The sequence below is a fragment of the Carettochelys insculpta genome, chromosome 4 (assembly GCF_033958435.1).
Source record: "Carettochelys insculpta isolate YL-2023 chromosome 4, ASM3395843v1, whole genome shotgun sequence".
Classification (NCBI taxonomy): Eukaryota; Metazoa; Chordata; order Testudines; family Carettochelyidae; genus Carettochelys; species Carettochelys insculpta.
This window is the reverse complement of record NC_134140.1, coordinates 120981137-121004755: the sequence shown is the minus strand read 5'-3', so window position 1 is coordinate 121004755 and position 23619 is coordinate 120981137. Positions and strand designations below refer to the sequence as shown.

Below are 23619 nucleotides of genomic sequence, written 5' to 3'. Positions count from 1 at the left end.
CTTTTGGACTAAGATCACCCTGATGTGAATCTGGCAGAGTAAGTGTAGAGTGGGTGTAACACACAACCCTTTTGATTTAGGAGTGTTTTACAATCACTTTAGGAAGATGTAAATGAACACACTCGATGGGAAAACACTGGGAAATTAGGCTCAGTGAGGTTAGTCACTGACTTAACTGGTTAATTCCACTACATTTTCAAATGCTAAACCCAACATTTCCCTAACCTCTTGAAACAGTTCGGCTCTACTCCTCTCTGACGTAAATCAGTCCTTGCTGGCTGGAACACCACTCAACCCCCTTTCCCAGGCCATTGTGCGTGGAATCATAAAGTCAGATCGGTGTTCCAGGCAGTCTGAGTCTAGACGATACATCTACAAAGTGTTTTTTTTAAACGCCTCTACTCAGCTCTCACTGAAATTTGTGCTCAATTCCCCTCTCACTTACACTATTTTTATACGTTGTCTTCAACGTAGCGACTCCTAAATCACACAGGTATCAGAGAACAGTCAGTCCCTTTGAGCATCCCATAGAGGAAATGTCAGTAGGTTCTATTATAGTCCTTTACTTGGTCTCTATGGATTGCTTTTGGCTTGTGGTGGACAACCAGTAGCCCCCCAAGGAGCAGCTTATCACTGGGCTTTGTTTCTGTGTTCCAAAACCTATTAGCTGGAACTTGTTTGAAAATCTCCAACTAGAACCTCTCTTAGGGACCAGTTTTCCTTGCTTCTTGCAGCTCAGGGAGAAGACGCACTGGACTACTCTCTTACATCGCAGAACACCAAAACGGAGCCAGACTTTTCATCCAATACATGACGCATCTTCAGAGTATTTTATACAGAGAAATGAACATAAACTGCTGGGACACACTGCAATTTGTCTTGTCAGAAAATAAAAATCCACTTGCTAAAAAACAGTCTTATCCAAGTGGGCGTAACGCTGCCCAAGGAGTTCCTGCAACCCAGTAATTTTAATACCCTCGTGTGATGGGGTGTTCACCCCCGCAGCTTTAGGAGGGGTTAATATAGGCAGGAGAGGCCAGTTAGCCAGGGACTTTACCTGGAAGAGAGCTAAGAGGTAATGAGATTTAATTGGGCATGAAGCTCATCTGGGCAGAACAAGCACAGCAACAGCGAGGGAGGACAGCAGTCACAGTCCTTGATGCAAGGTGGGGGAGTGGGGAAAGAGGGCAAGCAGGGAGCAGTCTGGCGAAAGAGCAGTAGAGACCTGTGCTGCTGTGTTGAGGGTCACTGGATTGGAACCTGGTGTTCAGAGCAGGCCCAGGTTTGCATGCAAGCCACTGTGGGAGCAGCATTCTAGAGGCAACCTATTTGGGGACTGCTGGAAGGACAGGGACTTCTCCGTGAACTGGCAGAAAGCTAAGCCATGAAAAGCAAAGTGCTTTCACTCCCAGGGCATGAGAGAAACCAGACAGCTAGGGAGGCGGACAAAAGGCTGAGCAACTGCAAAGTGCAGAAAAAGGCGCCAGACGATGTGGTGAAGTAATCCCAGACAGGCCACTAGGGGGTGCCAGAGCAGTTGATGAGTAGGGGCCTTCCCACCCCCGCCCCACTACACGTTCCAAGTAAGGATTTTAAAAACTCACCTTGCCAGTAAAATCAAGCACAAAACCTACAGGGTCTGATTTCCCACTCATTTATCCCTTGAGTTGCTATTTATACTAGTGCAAAATAGGAATCAAATGCTACTAAATCTTAGTGTTTTATACCCAATTTGCACAAGCGTAAATGGCTATACAAGATTCATGTTGGGCCAATAGTCTGTGAGCAATGCCGCCCAACAATTATACATCAAGTTATTTCTGCAGCTTTCCCATTTGTAACTCCGTCACTGCTCTTTCTGTTTCATCTTTGGAGGTTAGTTCAGTGATGAGACCCATTTTGCCTTGCCATCTGCCTTGTTCATTTTGCATCCTAGAATACTTGTTAACGGAAGAACTGCAGGGTTCAGCACTTTGCTAAGAAGCTCCTTCCCTATTTCCAACACTTTTTGTCATTTGGCATTCATTCATGTGTTGCCTCTCACCCCTTGCATTGTTGGCATCATTACATTTATGTGGAAACTCAGTGTTTTCCTACATTGTTTTCATATGGCTGGATTTAAATTGAATCCTGTTGTCTCCTATTAGGTCATGACCACACACTACATTTCTAAAGGTTTTAAAAACTGCTGGGACAAGTGCTGTCCATGCATTAGGAAAAAATGAGTGAAGGAACAGGAGCAAGAGGAGCTAGGCAGAGGACTGGCAAATGGCAGTAAGAAAGGAGATCCTGCTGATCCAAATAATTATAAAGGTATAACATTTATATCAGTACTGGGGAAAAAATCAAGATGAAAGTAGTTTGTTGACAGTATAAGGCCAGTGTCAGAGGAAATACTAAGCAAGACTGAACTTCAGCCTACTCTGAAGATAAAGCAGGGTTAAGCTCTCTAGCTTGTGTGAATGACATAATATTACTTACAGATGTCTATGTTAATTACTTAAATTACAGACATCTAAATTATTCTTAGATCTCCGGTTACTCCAGATGAACTTACAACAAATGCGAAGATGACCAACTGCTTGCTTGTTGGAAAAGGGACTATATATCAAGTCTTGTACCACTTCTCTGATGTACTTCAGGAAGTAAAATGTTACGTACACCTATAAAGCTTGATTATTACTGATGGCTCCATTGAGAGTGAGGTTACAAGGAGATAAGCATTAGCTGCAAGTACTTCACAGAAGTTGATGAAATTGTTGACTGATACAAACATTACATTTTATACCAATGTAAAACTTATCAAACCAGGGCACTAACAGAATTACTCTGGTTTGTAACCAATTGAATGAAATGAAACAGACATCAGAAGGCTGGAGGCAGTCAGAATAAATTCTTTGGAAGACAGTAGGTGTAGAGAAGAAAGATTTTAAGACAAATGAATACATTAGCATAGGATGTAAAAAGCAAGCATGGCAGTGGCTGTGATGGAATACAAAGATCATGATGCTGGGGACTCTGCACAAGATGAAAGCCAAAAAAGGGAATCCAATCTAGGGGCATGTCTTCACGATGGAGAAAATCGACCTGCTGAGAGTCAATCTTCCAGGATTCGATTTCACAAGCCTGGTAGGGAGGTGCAAAGTCAAACTATCTGGGGTTGACAGTCAACCCCTGTACTCCTCAATATCATGAGGAGTAAGGGAGGTTGATGTCCTATGAGGACAGTCAGGTAAGTCGATTGTAGATACGTTGATTCTAGCTATGCAACGGTCATAGCTAGAACTGCGTATCTACAATCGACTTTAATGTCTAGTGTATACCTGGCTTCAGTCTGCTAGACCTAAGGACTGAACACCAATGATTTGGTGGGAAGTCATACACAGCTATCGAATCAGCCAGCAAACACATGGAGGAACAAGCTGTGGAAAGGAAAGACTGGTGAGGCTGTACTACTCTGTCCCTTTAAAACTCCTATAGAATGAGAAGATTACGATGATGCAAGTAAAATGGATCAGTTACAAGATAATTCACTGCTAAGTTCCCTTTGTGTATAGCTCTAGTAAAGAAAAAGGGACCTAGAGCTGTTCTACTTGTGCCATAGAGAATTGTCTCCCAACCTTATCCTAATCACAGTCTTCTCCAGTGCTGTTTTGGTATTCTCTGGCTTTTTGTGATTAGTTGCTATTTTTATGGGCCTCAAAGGGCATATCAGACTCTACCAAGAAATAAGAAAAGAAGGTTAATACCTTGTGGCATTTGATGGGCCCACTCCTGCAAACATATTCATGTGAGCTGTCTTTATGTGTGCAAGTTCTTCCACTAAGTCTTACCTGGTGAGCATGAATTCATAGGGTTAGGACTCAATCCTGATAAATATCATACAAATCAAATAACTGGGGTGAATAACAGGTATAGCAGAACTAGTGATCAGAGTCAGATGTGCCTCTTAAGTGCAAGTATTAGGCTTTAAGGGGAAAAAGAAGGAGAATTTGGGAGTGATTTTCCTTGGCTTAATCATAGTTCCAGCTTCTGCCTTTTCCACAGACTATGGCTTCTCAGCCCCTTTGAAAATCAGGCCATTTGCTGAGGTGTCTACACCTAAATTTAGGTGCCTAATTTTAGGCACACAAAGTTGAAGACTATGACTTTGCTTTCTTTGCCATGTTTTTTTTTTCCACAGGGGGTAGTTGGTGAGAGTCCCATTTGTAAAATGCTCTGTACTGTGTTACATGGGGCAAATGCAAATCCCATTAAAGTCAACGGGAATCTTTCCAATGATTTTAAACAGATGCAGATCAGGCCCTACAAACATTTGCTATCATAATTTGAAAGGAAGTGATTTTCTTTTATAACCCCATTTTATAGTTAGTCGTCATCCCTAGCGGTACGAGTTTACTGCGTAAGTCCTTAGCGGCGTTTACTATTAGCGTTCCCCACCTGAAGCAGCAATCCTTTTGCATAAAGTAAAGACTAGTAGCAAAACTGACTGTACAACACCTTAAACAGGTTGGTTGTTTTACTTTCTGGCTTCTGTTTTATAAACTGAGTTCTTTGTTTGCTGTCACATCTGCGTCACTGGAAACTGGAACCAAAAAAGCTTCATCACTAACAAGCAATCTCAGATCCCGGTCATACCAACTAATATTTGCCTGACATATTCTCTTGAGAAAAACCCCCAATCATACACACAAAAGAGTCCATTTGTCTTTTGGATCACCACAACAGCTGACATTATAGCTGAACCTTGGTGCCTTGTCAAGAGATGGATGTGATATTTATTAACTTGGATCAGATATATCAGTGTGTAATTTAATTCACATCTAGATCCATAAATACATTTTCATAGAGAATTCATTTGCCACCTCATGCTGAATGTTTTGTACATGCTTTTTGTTGTATTCTCAGATTTTGTTTCCCTTTTTTCTGACCACAAGGATGGAATACCACTCACCTCAGGCTTCCTTTCCAGCTGGGCAGTATAAACTATTTACTTCCCTTCTTTCAAGTGTGGGGAGGAGAACAGCTACATAACTGTAGCTATCAATCCTGAAATATATCTTAGAGCCTCTCAATTAGACGGCCACTATTCCTTTAAAAACTAAAAGTTTCCCACTGTAGATTATATAGAGAGAGAGTTCATCCTTCACTACTTACTTGGAAAACGCTAATAAACAACCCTCTCTGATTTACAGGAAGACATAACAAAGGATCAATATGGTGTACAATGGTGTTAATAGCCAATGATCTATGAGCAAGTTCAACAGAAATTTGTTCTCTGTAGGTTTGGACTGCTCTGCATGCTTCTGCAACTTGGACATATCGGCTGCCAAATCATGAGGCATGAGTTCCATGTCACGGAGCTGGCAGATGATTTATATAAAGAAATTATATATGTTGGGGCAGACTGACCTGAATTACACCTTTAAAGGCAACACCAGACATTTAAATACAAAAACAAAAGCTCTAAAAATCTCAGCATCTACATCATATATATGTCATCTCTTAACTAACTGGAAAGAAGGGGGCTCTGCACCAGAATAAGATGGAGTGTCGTACTGCAAGAGTTGGACTGAAACTCAAGACCTGGATTTATATTCCTGACTCCCCAGGACCCTTCTCACAGGAATACAATTTTCCCTCTCTCTCCTGCCTCAATTCTACTATTTCTTTACTTTTCACCCACTGCTTTGTCTGTATGTGCTCCAATCCCGTCAAGAGTTGTTTGCACAGGCACACCTGAGACTAAGGGCCTGTCTTCACTACAGGGCTGGAGAGACAGGCAGCGATCAGTCCAGCAGGTGTTGATTTAGAGTATCTAGTATGGACACAATAAATCAACAGCTGAGTGCTCTGTACTGTACAGACACCAAAATGAAAAGAGTAAGAGGAGTGGATGGGACAGCCTCAGTTGTTGACTTACTGCTATGAAGATACCATAGTTAACAGACCTAAGTACACTGATTTCAGCTATATTATTCACATCGTTGAAGTTGCATAATGTAAGTTGATGGATCATAGTAGTATAGACAAGGCCTGAGCGCGGTTAGTTACATGACTGAGGCCACAGATATGGGCCAATCTCCTACTAAAAAATACAAACTAACTGTTCAACACTTTTGGTGACAGCAAAAGACAGTTCCTATCTACACATATAGTGATCATCATCCTAATCCTAGAGCAATAGGTCTCTATCTTGGTCAAATTGCCTCTTGGCACTCCAAGAGATGATCATAAGCCTTTCAATTAGGCAGGATTCCAATCACTTTCATTTTAAATTTTACTTTAAGGAAACTTTCTCCCCCCCTCCCCCCCACACACGTGACCCTTTGGAATCTAAGGCTGTTTCTACACATGCCACATCCTGCTGGAGGTGGCATGTTAATGAGTGAAAATTTCAGAGTGCAGACTTTGAATTGCAGATTGACAGTGTAGATGTGGGCAGCTTCAAAATAAGCGCCCCACTTCAACATTCCCTTACTCCCACAGAACGACCAAGTAAGGTTTCATACAAAAACCTGTAGAACATCTCCCTGGACACTCAGTAACATTTTTAAAAATAGCCATCCGGCAACAAAAACACTTCAAAAACAGACTCCAGAGTGAAACTACAGAGCTGCAATTCATTTGCAAATCTGACACCATCAGGCAAGGATTGAAGAGACTGGGAGAGGTTGGCCAATTACAAAAGCAGTTTCTCCTCCCTTGATGTTCACACTTCCACATTTGCTGCTGATAATGGGCCACATCCTCCCTGACTGAACTGACTCTGTCAGCTATGGCCTTCCTCTTGACTGGGACTCCCTCCTTTTCATGAGCCTGTATATTTAGACCCTCCTCTGGAATCCCCACTCATGCATGTAACGAAGAGGATCTTTGACCATGAAAGCTTATGCTCCAAAATATCTGTTTGTCTATAAGGTGTCACAGGACATCTTTTTGAATGTGGACTACTCATTGTACTTGGGAAATTTGGTAATAGCAATGCATCAGATTTCTTTTTCCTACCATTTTGTTTTTATATCTCAGGATCATATTGGTTTGGGATGGAAAAGTGTTTTGAAAAAGCAAAGTCTCTCCAAGAGGAAGCACTACAGTATCCCTGCAGGGGGACTAGTGCTGGTGAAACAACTCTTTGTGAACTGTATTTTTTATGCACTTCGGTTTTCTCCCTCTCAATTAAAAGATTACGTCCATTCTTCAGCAGCGGGCAGATCACAGTGGAAACTGGTACTATGCTGCCTCTTATCCACAAAGCTCTCTCTCTGTCAAACTGATACACCGAATGGGGTCATGAGTGTTGTGGGTTACACTTTTTCCATGTTTACACACCAGGGTACTAACAGCTGAGCTCTCTCCTTTCGTATTTGTGCAAATGTGCAAATTCAAACATTTGGTCACCAGCTCTGGAGAAGTGAGTTACTCAACTTAATAACTACACGAAGTCTTGTGGCACCTGATAGACTAACATATATTTTGGGGCATAAGCTTTCGTGGGCAAAGACCCACTTCATCAGATGCATGAGTTGCGGGGTGGTTTCAGAGGGGTATTTAAAGAGTGGGGTCCCAGTAAGAGGGAGGGCCAGCCACTCCTCCACTCATGCATCTGATGAAGCAGGTCTTTGCTCACAAAAGCTTATGCTCCAAAATATCTGTTAGTCTATAAGGTGCCACAAGACTTCTTGTTGTTCTCGAAGCTACAGACTAACACGGCTACCTCTCTGATACTTGTCAACTTTAATAAGTAACTGAATAGCTACGATTCAAATATCAATCAGTGCACGTCTTTGTTGCTATAGAGCAATTTCCAAGTTCAAAGTCCATCTGGACAACTGAATGGAAACATACTCGTACACCTGGTTTACTTTGTTAGAAACAAATATAAAACATCTATTCAAAGACAGTATCTGAAGCCTTCTCTTTATGGGGGGAAAGGCAGCTTAAGTTTCTTTGACTCAGAAAGTACCAGGAGTTAGGTATTGCAGTACATCACTCTTTACTGCCATTTGTCTCAACTCTGTCTTGTCATAAAGTGTGGTCTAAGAAGGTGCAGTGCGAGCCAGGAAGCAACAGACACACTTAAACTGACAAGTTCGGTGCTGCTGCTTTGGAGCCAGGCATGCTGAGGTCCACAGAACTCTTGCTTAGCTGCCACCTCATCCCTTCACTGCTTAACTTCCTGTTGTAAAAGTTCCCTGCACGCCTTCAGACATGCACACTGCTGCTCGCAGTAAGTGTCTGGTCACCTACAAGAGCCTCAGGGCTATTCCTGAAGTGAGGGAGGATGTGTGTGCAGGGCTCTCTAAGACATGGGCAGGGCCAGTCAGGTTGGAGACCTCTGAGCATGCCTGTAGGAACAGAATCCATTCAAGATCTGGCTGAAGGAGATAGTAGCCTGCAGCAGTTACAGCATTTCCCAGAGATATGGAAGACCAAAGTCAATTCTTCCTGCATGCTGCCAGAGTAGGAAAGGATTTGAACAGGGTCTCCCACCTCTCAGGACGGGGCTCAGTAACCTTTCCAAGGCGGGGTGCCAAAATTGATCTTTTGACCTCTACATATGGGCCAAGTGCCGGTGATACTTTTTAAAGTTACTAATAGTCCTACTTACAGCAGCTTCATTAATAAATAAATGAAGATGCAGAACTTTACCATTTAGGTGGTGATTGCTAACATTAGCAGGTCTTTTGTTAGCCCACAGGCAGGCTGGCTTTGGGCAAGCTCCCAGCTGCATGGGGAAGAAGGGGCGAGTCTGAGCTCCCTTCTTGTGCACCAATGAAAACCGGCTTGCGTGCCACTCTTGACATCCGTGCTGAGGGTTGCTGATCCTTGTAAAAGACTATGCTGATGTAACCAACACACCTATGTGTGGTTCACTGTCCCATGTAGTGGTACCTAGACCACTTCACAGAGAAAGAATAAGTGTCCTCTACAGCCTAAGCTGAGAGCCAGCTGGCCTTTAGCTCAAGTTGTAGAAGTTCCTGCACTAAGCTTCCCAGGTTTGAGTCTACCTTTGGGCAGTTATGCTGATGTGCCCTGCCCCCAGCAGTAACTGCTCCATTATGAATCAGTGATAAGAGAGACTGGAGCAGAAGACTGGATCGAGAGTCTCCCACCTCCCCGATGGATGCCCTAACCACTGAGCCTCTCCCTCTTTCAATGATTACTTGAGTATTCACAGATTTGCCTGGTGTTGCTCATGTCCTTAATTCAACACAGGTGAGGGGTTTTTTTTTTTGGGGGGTGGGGGAGACGGGGGGTGGCTGTTTGGAAATGAAAGAAAAATATACTTGCCTTATTTGCATGATTGTATTTTTCAAAAATACTGCTATTTTTAGGAAGTTAATTTTTAATTTAGGATTTCTTAAAAAAGGGAATGTTAAAGTTTGTCCATTGAAATTTTTAATATTTTTAAATGGGAATTCCATCAAGTGCATTTTTCCTTCACCCCTATAAACTCTTATTAGTCACTATGTTTTAACAATCAAGAGCTATTGTCAATTTGGTTTCCAATAATGTTTTCTTCTAGTTTTCAAATGCTAAGCATTGATTGAGCTGGGCCAAAACAGACCATCGCTCCAAATTTTTCCATTTTATCTCTGTTCTTCGAGGTTTATTGAGAAGCCATCCTATTCCAGGATCATCCTATTTTTCTGGCTTATCTTGGTTCAGTCTCTTTCAACACTCACCTCAGTTATTTCAGTTTTGAGGATTGTACTTGCTCTGACTTCTGTTTGGTTTTAGGAAAAGTAATCCTATTCCAGGCACATCCCATTTTCCTGGTACAACCAAACACTTACGTTGCTTCAAGTTAGGAAAAAAGAATTTGTAATCTGAACGTGGTTGTCCTACCCCTTACCATTTAGGAGTTCTTGATCAAACAGACAAATGCTCTAAAATAGATAGTAGATTTATTCAAAATAGAGCAGCCACTAAGCCAGAGAGACCATGTGGTCATAAAACAAAAATGAAACAAAGAGCACAATGCAGTGGGCTAACGACTGTTTTCAGTGATTTGCAAGTTACCAGTAAAAATTCACTCTAGGTTCCTATCTATTTTATCCTCTCTAGTTTCACTCTCAATCTGTATCTGTACATTCTGAAAGTATCAGCTTGCTTTTGCCTTTTGCACCAGTGAGGAAACCATGAATTTATATGATCTTTAATATTAACCATCTGCTGCTGCCTTTAGCTTTTATTTTATTTTTAATGTGGGATATTTTGTTGGTTTAAAAAAATAAGAACAGTGACAATAGCAAGATTTTTATTTCTCAAATTTGACCTACTTTTTCATTTCCATAATATACTAATATAATCAACTGACTTCTAAGCTATCCCCAATGGGAAGCCTTGCTTGAGTAAGTTCAGATCTGGGCCTTTAATGTTTGCAAATGAACCAATCAAAAGAGAAAAAGCAAAGATGTTTAGCCCCGTCTTTTTTCTAATTCACACAACTTCAAAATAGTAACTGATATTCTTCAAATTGAGAAAAAGTATTACTTCCAGACTGAACCTAGATACTATTGTGGTGTGTACTGAATAAGAATCTACATATGATAAAATAGCTAAGAACCTAGAGTGCATTTTTACCCTTAATTTGCAAATAGCAGAAAACACAAGTTGATAGTGGATATGCTTACCAACCCTACCTACTAGTGAATTCACTAAAATATTGGAACAGCACAGGGATATAGGCTCAGATAGAAGGAATTCCAATAATTTTATGCAAGTGCTAGGAAGAAGACACAGAAAGCCTGATTTTCTGCTGTTGTAGAAGCAGCATAGTCATGCCATGCAGAATTTTTCCAGACCTTAAATTACTATGCAAGTACAGACTCTTTCCATTCATATCTGGGCAAGTGTTTCTCCACCTCCAAAACTTTCATCCATGGAGTTCCACAAGGCTCAGTTCTCTCCAACATATTATTCAACACCAATATGACACCACAGGGATGGCAACAGATGGACCAACACACATCTCTGCATTTCTTTTACATCACCATCTCTCAGTTTTTTCCAGGCCTAGGTGATATTAGTACTGGGATGAGGAGCAGCTGACTAAAGCTGAGCACAAACAATGCTGAACTGAAGCCAGTAAAGCCAAAAGTACTTGCCTGTTCTATAATGTTCCCCATGCCTCAAGGCATTTGTCCTCAGATTGCTACGAAAGTCCACAGCACTTCAGTCCTCTTACGCTGCTCCATGTCACTGGTCTTTCAAAGAGCCTGTGTCAAAAAACATCCACCTCCCTCTGTCAAAGTTGAACCCCACTGCATCAGATTTAGTGCTGTCCCTGCAGACCCATACATACATGACCTCCTGACATGCAACTCATTACACATAAGAATGAGGCCACATGCCCCAAATCAAACTCAAACTGAGGCAAAACAGTAGCCCAACCACTTAGCAACACAGGTCATTGGGAATGCATCACCTGGGATCCATCTCTGGTCCTCACTTTCCACAGAACAGAGTTCACTTAAAAGTCTGCCATGGTACTGAAGAGCACCTGTGGGATTGCACGAAAGTGCCTAAGAGCACTTTTCTCGCATGGCAGACATGACTATGATATACATGGTCCTAGGGGAGTCAGATGAGGTCATTCAATTAAGATGCACTGAAAAATGGGACAGCCAATCCCCAAAGCTGGTGATTATTACAATATTTATATTCACTAAGCCAGCCCAAAACAGCTTCTGCATTACCTTCCTGGTCCATCAGTAGTCCAAACCACACAGTTCCCTTAAAATACCGAGCCTTATGCCACCAGCCAGACATCCCAACCATATAAAGTTCTACCAATCCCAAAGGACTGCACACCTTACTTTCCAAATCAATGAATATTTCAGACATTATCCCAAACACAGGCTTAGAGCCAATTCTTATTAACTAAACTAAAACTTATTAAAATATAAAAAGTATTGGTTAAAAGATGAGTATACCTACAGACATGAGTTTGATGTCTGAGGTTCAATACACAAGAGAGATGGTGATCTTGAAGTTCCGAAAAGTTTTTAGAATTTTATCTATGGTTATAGTCGAAAATACATACCTGGGATGATTCCCGCCAGTGACTGGTATACCAGCCATTAGGGTTTAGGTTTCTCTGTATGAAACCTCAAGCAGACCTGGGACCCTAAGCCAATGTCCATTAAAGGGGCACATCCTGGGATCTCATTTCTTATGGCTTGAAGCCTTCCCCAGGAGCATCCAAGTAGCGATGAGACTAGAAGATTCCTGTCCAAAGGGACTTTATACCTTTGCAGCAGCCTTTTTGCTTGGAAGGGCACAATAGGATTTGACATAATCTGTCTTCCCAACATCATGTAATTAACAAAGTAATTATGCATTGTCTAGTTCACATACAGTTTACTACAACCTTCAGAGACACTTACAAACAATACTTTTACTTAAAAGTTTCATCATAAATGTTAACATTCACATCTGATCATGAATCAAAGCTACAGGAACAGACAAGGATAGTTTGATCGCACTACAAGACCTGGGCAAACAACTGCTATTCTGCTGCTCTAACAAGTTTGCATTTCAGAGTTCTACCCTACATCTTCCCAATAAGTCTATAAAGGTCGACCCTGGGTCATTCAGCCTATGAGCTGGTGAACCCTTTCTGGCCACGGGCCCCATTTTAATCACAATGTCACAGTGATCCACTGGAAAAATGAAACTGTCAGCCAGCCGTACTGGAGCCATTTTTACAGAAAGGATGCTGAAGGTGGAAACCAAGTGTTTGGATTGTTATTGCTACTTCAAGCCAATGGCAGCACCCTTGTAGCACTAGTTCAAAGCATCTTTATAGGGAAGATCAAGAGGGGAAGAACTTTCACAGTATCTGGACATGGACCACAGAACTCACTCCTGCACATGACACGATTGAGACCAATGAAAGGAAAATTCCCCATCCCCTTTACTTTCCTTCCGTAACAAGTTCTTCCTGAGCACATGTGCATACAAAAAACCTAAACAATCAAGCAAAGCTATTTCTCTTACACGACATAGAAAAAGAGGTTATTTCCTTTAAAAATTCACATTCAATGAATTCTCAAGGAAACATTATTGGACGACTAGTTTTATAATTCCACCTAGAATAGGTCTGGGGTACATCAGTCCTTATTTTAAATATTTGGTAAGCATTCAGTCACTGTGGTGATGAGGGACAGATAGGAAGATATAGTGAATACCTATGCTCACACACTTTGGGCTGTGTCTACATTCGCACTCCTCTTTAAAAGGGGTATGCAAATGAAGGAAATAAAAAATGCAAATAAGGTGCAGGTTTACATATCTGACACCTCATTTGCATATTCTTATTTCAAAAGAGCTTCTTTCGAAAGAAAAACAGTGTAGACACTGCTCTTTCAAAAGTGAACCCTATCTTCGAAAGAATCCTTCGTCCCATAAAAAAAAACAGAAAAATTACATATTAGCACTGTCCCTCACATTTAAGTCCAGCAATTAATTCACAATCATGAATCAATTAAAATATTAATTGTGATTAATCATAGTTTTAATTGCACTGTTAAATAATAGAATACAATCAAATTTATTAAATATGCTTTTGCAGCTTCACTTTCAAGCAGAAGTTGGTCTGGAAGAAGTTGTAGACAGAAACTTTTTGTAATACACATCCAAAGTGTATGGGCCAGGCCCCCAATTAGCTGGCACGGTCTATGTGGGTGCGTGTGAGGCTCCATTGAGGGGGCTGGGCCAGGCCCCATGCTGGCCTGGTGTGGGGAGCTGGGCTGGGCTCTGTGCTGGCCAGGAAAGGGGCTGACATGGTGCAGGCATGCTGGGCTGGGCCCCGTGCTGGGGGTGGAGGGGGGCTCGGTTGGTGTGGGGATAAGGTGTGTCCGTTGGGGGGCTGGGCTGGCTGGGGCTGGCATGGTGTGTGTCTGTGGAGTTGGTTTGGGGGCTGGGCCAGACCCTGCACTGGCCAGGGAGGGACTGGGGTTGGCCACATGTAGGGGGGAATGTCACTGATGGGGGCTGGGGCAAGCCTCATGCTAGCCAGTGAAGGGTCTGGCATGGTGGAGGGGGCGGGGGTGTGTGGTTCCGCTGGGGGACTGAGCCAGTCCCTGAGCTGGGTGGTGGAGGGTATGGCACGGGGAACATAGTAGAATCAGACAGAGGGACGGACACAGCAAAAAAATAAATATATAAGATTTTGGATGTTGTTCTATATTTTCAAACATACTGATTTTAATTACACCACCAAATCTGTACCTCTCACTTTGTATTACAAATATTTAGACTCTAAAACTGATAAGCAAAAGTAGTATTTTCATTCACCACACACAAGTACCACAATGCAATCTGTGTCATGAATGTGCAACTTACAAATGTTGATTGTTATATAACTGAATTAATAAAACAAAGCAATGTAAAATTTTAGACCCTACAAGTCCACTCAGTCCTACTTCTTGGCCAGCCAATTGCTAAGGCAAACAAGTTGGCTTACATTTACAGGAGATAATGCTGCCAGCTTCACATTTACAACGCCAGCTAAACTAAGAACGTGTTCACATGCACGGCAAGGTTTTACATACCAGATACGATAAACATTCATATACTCCTTCATTGCTTTGGCCAACATTCCAGAGGATTGGTTTCCATGCAGATGAAGCTTGTTAAAAAACAATGTGTTAAACAAATTTTGACTTAATTCCTGGGAGTGTTACCAACATTCCGCCATATATTTCATATTACAGCAGTCTCCAATGATGACCCAGCATATTTTCATTTTAAGAACACTTTCACAGCAGATTTGACAACACACAAAGAAGGTACCTATGTGAGATTCCTAAAGATAGCTATAGCACTGGACACAAGGTTTAAGAATGTGAAATGCCTTCCAAAAGTCTGAAAGGAATGAGGCACAGGGAATGCTGTTAGAAGTCTTAAAACAGCAACACTCAGCTGATGAAAACAAACATTCATCAGTCTGTACTGCTTTGCATTATTATCAAGAAATATAGACCTGTGTCCCTGAAACGGTGGTTGGAGCATGAAGAGACATAGGAATTGTTAGTATACCTGGCACAAATATCTTGCTATGCTGGCTACAAGAATGCCATGTCAATTCCCGTTCTCAGTTTCAGGTGACTCTAAACAAAAAATGGGAAGCGGTAGCTCCTGCAAATATAAACAAACTTGTTTGTCTGAGTAAGTGGCTGACTCAGAAGCAGAACTGATTGGATGTATAAGTTTTATACTGCATTTAAAAAAAGGTTTTTTTTGTCAATTCTCCATTGGTAAGTTCAACTCTGCTGATAAAGAGATTGCACTATAGGAGGGGTGCGTCTACACTTGCTTTCCTCTTTCGAAAGAGGTATGTAAATGAGGGAAATCGAAAATGCAAATGAGGGGCACATTTGGCACCTAATTTGCATATTCTTATTTCAAAAGAAGAAAACCAGTGTAGATGCTGCTCTTTCGAAAGTAAACCCCATCTTCAAAAGAATCCTTCTTTCCATTAATCCTTCTTCCCTTTATTTAATAGGAAGAAGGATTCTTTTGAAGATGGGGTCTACTTTCGAAAGAGCAGCATCTACACTGGTTTTCTTCTTTCGAAAGAGTTAGGTGCCAAATAGGCAAATATACACCTCATTTGCATTTTCAATTTCCCTCATTTGCATACATCTTTCAAAAGAGGAATGCAAGTGTAGACGCACCCTACTTGTGTGAGATGATTTGAAAAAAATATTTCTTTTGTTTTTAAACACAAATTTATAATGAAAATATGAAGTGAGAAATGTGCAGTATCCAATAGGCATTGAAATAAATATTCCTAAATAAAACATCCCATATGTAAATTGTATTCTATTATTGTTTAGCAGTACTATTAATCATTACTAATTTTAATTGTTTGCAGCCCTACTACACATACACTGGAATTTTTGTAAGGGAAAGCAAAGCAAATTATTTTCTAAATGCAAAATTAGCAGAATATTGTAACAGAGCGACATGTCCTTATGCTTGAATTGATTCATTATAACCTCCTACATTGTTAGTTACACACATGTAAGTTCCACAATCATGCCCATGCTCTATCTTTCTTAAAAAAGAAACAAACAACAAACAAACAGCCCACCACAACAACAACCTGCTCCTTGGTGTTCTTTGAGAAGCTTGAAAATGTCTGTTTTTACTAACCTATACTTTGCTTGAAAGAGCATGAAAAAAAAAAAAAGGACTTTTATCTAGTCCTTCTATGGACTGCTTTATGCATTAAAAGATTCTGCCATCCTAAAGGACGTATCTAGAAGGGCCAAGTAGGGAAATGTTTTATATTGTAATGAATTGTCCAATTATTAACAACCTGAAAACCTAAACTCTTTACTTCTCACTGAAATACTGTATTATTATGTAAATTGCTCAGTCTTAGCTTGGTCAACAGAATGGACTACCATTCACAGTAGTTCAAGAAGGAAAGCTCTGAAATGTCAGGCAGAAGACGCATAAGAAAAGATACACAAGCAAAATATAGTATACTGCACTGGTGGGGCATTTGACTAAATTGCTTGTTAAGTTTATTCGGCCTCTGACTACTGTGATGCCATGATCTACAGCAGGCATGTCCGGCCCGTAGCCGTGGACAGCTAGCAATTCGGCCCCACAAGATCGTAAACATTATTATGTGATTTATATACATTAACTATATTATATATTTTATATGGGACCCAAGACAATTCCTCTTCACTCAATGCGGCCCAGGCAAGCCAAAAGGTTGGACACCCATGATCTACAGTAAGAGGCCACAGGAGGGCTTGCATCGTCCACGTGAAAAGGACAATCACTCAACAAGGTTTGAAGAGGAAAGAAAAAAAGAAAAAAAGGTAGGGGTAGCAGATCAAAGTTTATAACCATTTCTGCTGACCTCTAGTTCCTTATCCCCCAAAACAAAGAGCCTGGGAAAGCACCATTCATGTTTCATTGAACTGTCAACACGGCACAACGCTGCACAGAACCTGGTTTTACATAGCACCACTCTAGAGACAGCCCACATGGGAGGGCAGCAGTATTAGTGGAATCTTCAATCTCCTTTCAGGTGAGAGCTCGACTGCAGTAGCTGGGCAGTCAATGACAAATTGAAACTAGCCATACCCCTCACCTGGAACTTGAGACTCTGTCTCCTGCCATACCACTACAGGTGCTTATGTACCCTAAATGATTTTGGAGTGCTGAGGAGACACCTGGGAATGATACATTTGCAATCCTATGCCATGTTTTGGGGAAGAAAAGAAGCTTCCTTCGTTGTCACAGAGAAGCAGAGCATGATATACATGTACATAAGCAAACAGAAGGAAGCCAGAAGCAATAGCAGGAACACAGCAGCAGAACCCAACACAGAGGCTTCTTCGGTGATTCCTGTAGTCTTAAAACTTGACAGGATTTAAACCATGGGTGTCCAACCTTTTGGCTTGCCTGGCCCACACTGAGTGAAGAAGAATTGTCTTGGGCCGCATATAAAATATATAATATAGTTAACGTATATAAATCACATAACAATGTTAAAAGTTTATGATCTTGTGGGGCCGCATTACTAGCTGTCCAGGGCTACATGTGGCCCGCGGGCTGGACACACCTGATTTAAACGCACCGCTCATAGTACTTGTGAGCTCCTAAGCCCTGTAGGCTTCCCTGGCCTCAACAGATCCTGCAGTAGTCTTAAATCCCAGCCAACTTACTCTGAACCATGTCTCCCTACGCCTCAGCCCCCTCCACTCACAGAGGGGCAATGCCGTGATTTGGTCTCCTTTGCCTAGATTTGCTTCCCTTCTGACTTTTTAAAAGTCTGCACAGGGGGGAGGGAAAGCTCAGTGGGTTGAGCATTGTTCTGCTAAACCCAGGATTGTGAGCTCAATCCTTGAGGAGACCATTTAGGGATGAAGCAAATAGATGTCAGGGATGGTGTTTAGCCCTGCCAAGAAGGCAGGGGACTGGACTAGATGACCTCCCAAGGTCCCTTCCAGTTCTAGGAGATGTGCATCTCCACTTATATGTATGTGGATCTGAGAAGAACTGGTCATGAGCATCATGGCTCCACTTAACTCATCCACAAGAAAACCCTGGTCAGTTACCCCAAACACCAGAAGGGCGTAATTTTAGTGCTAGGGTTAAATGGTGGTTTTCTTTACAGCTGTGTAGAGTTCACCAATGCTTCACCCCACAGATTACACATTCCCATTTAGACACTAACATTCTGAAGCCAATAATTCTCCATTAAGATTTAATGTGCCACTAGTCATTGAAGTGCCATTAAACATCAGTTATATACACAAACTTTCTTAGAGAATTATAGCACTTGCAATAAAAGAGCAAAGCTCCATGGGATGGAGAAGAACCATTCTAAAACCTTGAGATGTGTATGAAGGAAATCAGTTCTGAAACCAGTGTTCTGCACTGCACATTATCAATACTCAAATCCAGTTCAATCTGACTGTAACATGTCTGCAGCTGGTCCACATAAAACAAACAATACAAGGAGCCAGTGGGAGAATGGTGCTGACAATGAAGTCACCGACTAAACTCTAGCTGACTTCTGGAGAAGGAAACCACAGTGCCCTATTCTTTTTGAATTGCAGGACCCCCCTCCCCAGTAAATGAAGAGATGGGGGAGGGAGAACAAATTGCTTTAATGCTCCAAATGCACAGCTATGCCTCTAGGACACGGGTGCCCAACAGGTGCCCGTGGGCCAGAATTTGGTCCCTGGAGCCTTTTTATCTGGCCTGAGGGGCCGACTGCTGCATGGAGCAGGTGGCAGAGCTCTGGCGACTGGAGTGCTGAGCAGTTGCTGGCCCTAGGGTGCAAAGCCCCAGCTGGGGTGCAAAGCCAGCAGCAAAACCCCAGTGGCTGGAGCACTGAGCCACTGATGGCCCCAGCAGAGCCCCAGCTGAGACAAGGGAACGGCCGCAGAGCCTCGGCTGGGGCGTGGGACCAGAGGCAGAAGGGTTTGGGGCTGCAAGGGGCAGGGTTAAGCCTGGGGATGGGCAGTTTGAGGCTGGGGCAGTGGTCTGGGGCTGTGGGAAGTCTAAAGCTGGGGCGGGTTTAGGTCTGAGAGGGGTTAAGCCTGAAAGTGGGGGGGTGAGCAGGTTGGGCCTATTTTGTGGTTGGCCCCCCAGAACATGAAAACAATTGCCATGTGGCCCCAATGGAAAAACGGTGGGCATCTCTGATCTAGGCAGAATAAATGCAAGCCACACGGAGTAGGAGATTTTTCTGGAAAGCAGGGACTCTGAAAAAACACACACGTCTTGTTGCTGACAATCACCTGACCACAAGCTCCCTCTGTGTTGCTGGGGGAGGGGGTCACCAGAACCCTTGAATGAATAAACAAGTGACTATTGAGTAGGACCAGGGAAATGTTTTGATCTGTGAGGCCATTAGTGGAATACCGAGGACAGTGCTGGTCCTTACACCTCCTAAGGGAGACTGGGAAAAGTGGTAAGAGTTCCAAGAACAGCTACACGTGTGCTCTGGAAAAGTTACCTTCCAGAAAAGCCTAAAGGACCTTGACCCATTTAGCTTAATGGAACAGTTAAAGAGCTATTTAATTGCTGTCTAAAGGGAGGCTAAGAGCTTCTGCAGCCCCCCAGGCCAGGTGTAGAGAGGGCCCAGCTGTGTCTCCTGGAAGGGCAGGGCTTCAGGCAGAAGGGGTGGGGCTAGGACAACTAGACTTCAGCACCACCCCCACTTCCTCCCGGCTCTCAGAGCTAAGCAGAGCATGCACAAATGTGCTCTACTAGCAATTTAAAAGACCTGGAGCACCAGCAGCCACCACTGCTGCTGCAGTAACAGCAGCAGGAGGCCCAGGCCCCTTTGAATCACTGGGCACTAGGGCAAGTGCTCATTTTGTCCTGGGGTAGGGGAACATTTTCACTCATGAAAAAGTGGACAAAGATTGGGAAGGGAATAAAAAATATTGCTATGGGATTTTTCTGGTCTCTTTTAGGAGGCAAGCTGTGAAGCCTCATTCTCTCATGCACCTCACTTTTATTTCACCCAACCCTTCCTTTAGAAAGAGAAATCTGTGCAAAAAATTCAAAGGTTTTGAAACAAATGACACTGCAAAAGCTGTTTTCCAGGGTAAACTCATATGGAGTGTTTTGTTTCTCATCATTTGTGCATAGGCAAGTATTTGTACTGTGCAACAGTGCTGTTGCTAGGGTAATTACTTTCCACTGTTGGATAGCAAACCAACACTGCAGCAAAATATACACTCATTTTTACCACTGAAACTCCTGTCTTTTGCAGAGAGAAACATAGCACATTGTTCCCCCTTCTCTTCCTTTAACATTGGCTATTCTGTTTCTTTCATTTTGACAACCAAAAAACGTTCACACCTTTCTGCAGACAAACCAGAGAAGCAAAGGCAAATATAAAATAATTCTGAAATAATAAACATTTGAGCAATTACCTTTTCAAGAATCATATGAAAGACATTTTCTCCAGATTTACTCAGGAAAGGTGAACATTACAAACATGAGCTGTTGAAAAAAAAACATGCAGAATTTGTGACTAGGGAAAATAAAATAGGTTGGGCCTATTACTGCACACCTTAGTGAGACAAAACTCACAATGAAGTCACAGAGAAGACAATTCTGCTCTATTGCAACAGTTAAAAGGCAGAATGAGGGCCTGGGTGACTTCAGTGAAGGGCTTGCCTAATTGTTTTGCCATTGTTATCATCACAGTATTGCCCAGCCCTTCTAACTGAATTTGCTAGACACTATATATACACACTCCCTAAAGACCTCAGGCTTTGACTCCAAACTGGCATCCGGGAAAACGTGCAGTGTTATTTTCAGAGAAAAACAGGCAACAATTCTTCCCACCCCCCGCACGGTGTGTAAATTCCCATCGACTCTGTTCATTTTCCCACTGTAGTAAACATTCCCGCCAGCCCCACCCACACCCCAGATTCCCCGGGGGGGAACCCCAAAGGCGCCTTAGCTTTTAGGGAACAAAGCGCAGGGGGCTCTGCCCCACTGCTGCATTAGGCCACAGAGGACTCAGCTCTTCCAAGCCTGCATCTCCCCAGCTAGCAGCACTTGTCACCCTCCTCCTCCCTGCTCGCCCGCCTGGCAGGAATTCACAGCGACACCTCGGGCTGCAGACGCCAGACGCACTCCCAGGGCTGGCCCCGCCAGCCCCCTTCCTCCGCAGACGCACCACCCCCAGGCTGTCGCCTCCAGCCCCCCTCCTCCCCACGTACCCCAGGCTGCCTCCTCCCGAGACGTACCCTCCGCCAGGCCCCCGCTTCCCCAGATGCACCCGCAGGCTGGCGCCGCCAGGCGCTGTTGCTTCTTCCCCGCGCACGCAGCACGGGCTGGGGGCGGGCGGCTTTGCCAGCCCCCGGCCCTTGCTGCGTCTCGCGGGCACTATTCCCGTCTCCCGCCCGCTGCAAGGGCGCCGGCGTGGGGCCGGCGTGCGCGGGTGGAAGCCGCCTGCCGGGGGGGGGAGCAGTGAACCTGCAGCAGCAAGCCCCGTCCGCCCGCGTCCAAGGCCGCGGCGCCGCCCAGGGCAGAACTGACCTTGCGGAGAAACTCGTCCTCGGGACCGCCAGCGCCCTTCCGCGGGGCGCACAGATCCGCGGCCGCTCCGCTCCCGCGCGCGCCTGGGCTGGGCGGCTGGGCTGGGCGAGCAGCCGGGGGAAGGCGGGGACCTGCGAGCCCCGCCTGCCGGCCGGCAGAGGGACGAAACAGGGCGGGTCCGACCGGGCTGGGCTGCAGGTGCGGGCGGCGCAGAGCTGCCAGAGCGCGGGGCTCGGCCCAAGGCGGGGTGGGGGGAACTACCCCCTCGCACTCTGCCCCTACCCTCCCCGGGACAGGGTTTGAGCCCCTCTGTCAGCCGCTCTCTACCACCTGCCCGGCCCCCAGGGACAGGGCCTGAGCCGCTGGGCTCCCACCTCTGCCATCTGCCTCTCCTTCCCCAGGGGACAGGGCCTGAGGAGGGCCCCTTCTCCACCCCCCCCAACTATCCCTGCAATCTGTCCCCCACAGCTCCTGCCATTTGCCCTTTCTCTCCAGAGGGATCCAGGTCCCTCTCTTGAGCCCCTCTGCCCCCTCGCCATCTGTCCCTGGGCAGGCATTTATTAGTCCATCGGTCCCCACCTCTGCCCACTCACTGTCTGCGATGGGGCTGAGTCCTGTTGTTTTCCATGTCACCCTCGCCTTGCTACCCACCAATCGCTGCCACCATCTTTCAAGCAGGTGGTTAATTCCAGCAAGGGGTTTGGAGGTCCAGCTTCCCCAGGGCTGCCCAGGTGCCCCTCCTCAGCCCACTTGACCCCAGCACATGCCAACCTCACTTCTGTAGGCCAGGGTTCTTCCTCCCTCCTGCCCCCAGACACTCTCGCTTCTCACAGCTGTAGGACGGGAGGTTCCAAGGTGCACCCAGTAAGTGTGTGGGGAAGGATTGGTGACATTCCCTCCCTGGTAAAAATGTCAGACATGGAGCTGCCCAGAAGAGCAGCTACGCTGGGGTTGCTGAGTGTGTGATGCTAGTGCAGACACCTTGGCTGTGTTGCATCATGTGTTAAGTCATCTGTTGTCCCTAGCTTGGTGCCTGAAACTATCCAGATGTCTTCTAGACACAGGTAGAAGTCCACCATTTTTCTTTGGGAAGAGAGGTGAAAGTAACAAATTTCTGAGGCACTTTCCTAGCTGGGTGGGGGTTAATAACATAATATAAATATATGGGGATACACATCTCAGAGCTGGAAGGGACCTTGGGAGGTCATTGAGTCAAATCCCCTACCCTCTTAGCAGGACCAAGCACAACTCCCCTTCAATCTATTTGCCCCAGATCCCTAAATGGTCCCCTCAAGGGTTGAGCTCACAATCCTGGGTTTAGCAGGCCAATGCTCAAACCAGTGAGCTATCCCTCCCCCTGTTGTTGTGGTGCAAGAGTACCTGTAAGAAATTTAAGCGTGGGATGGAGGGCAGGAGGATGGGTTATGGGAGTGCAGAAGTTAGGTCAGCATGTTAGGTAGTGGGGAGTACAGGGCAGAAGGGTGGGGAGGCTCAGGTAGATTTGGAGGGTGTAGGAGTCAGGGCCGGGGGCGTAGGGAATGGGGGGACCGTGCTGCCCAGTTGCCTGAGGACCAGGGCTGGCTGGGGACTGCACTGTTTGGCTGCCCGGTGATACTGAAGCCATGTCTGTCAACAGAGGGCCCTTCGGAGGAGCCACAAGAAAGGCATTCTGCCTTGTGGGGGAGAGGCAGAAGGCTGTCAATGAAAGTGCCAAGTTCTGTCTACAGAATGCATTTTTTGTGTGGACACTGCCAATTTTGTTGACAGAACCCTCTAGTGTAGACATAGCCTGGGTGTTCTATGCCTACACAGCACAGTATGCCAGCAACATCCAGCGCCCTGCCCCCAGATGGCTGGTCCATTGTCGGTGCATGCACACACTGGCTTTCTTTTACCTTTGGGGAAGAGGGAGACCTGTGTATATAAAATCCATTAAACCCCCAAGTATTTACCAGGGCTACTTCTGCAAATTAAGAAAGCATGTCTGCAAACAGCTGTTTCGGTACCTAACTAGCCACTTGCTAACAGAGATGTACAATTTACTTATTGAATTGTGGCAAATCTGTA

The 23619-nt window shown here is 44.4% G+C and overlaps 1 protein-coding gene across 1 annotated transcript in view; it reads right to left on the bottom strand.

The window, feature by feature from the left end:
• GPRIN3 (GPRIN family member 3) overlaps positions 1-20449 on the bottom strand; it is a 60624-nt gene extending 40175 nt beyond the window's left edge. The window contains exon 1 of the mRNA XM_074991999.1: positions 20436-20449. The gene's annotated coding sequence lies outside the window, so the exon portion shown is untranslated. The remainder of the gene's footprint in view (positions 1-20435) is intronic.
• Between the last annotated feature and the right edge of the window lie 3170 nt (positions 20450-23619).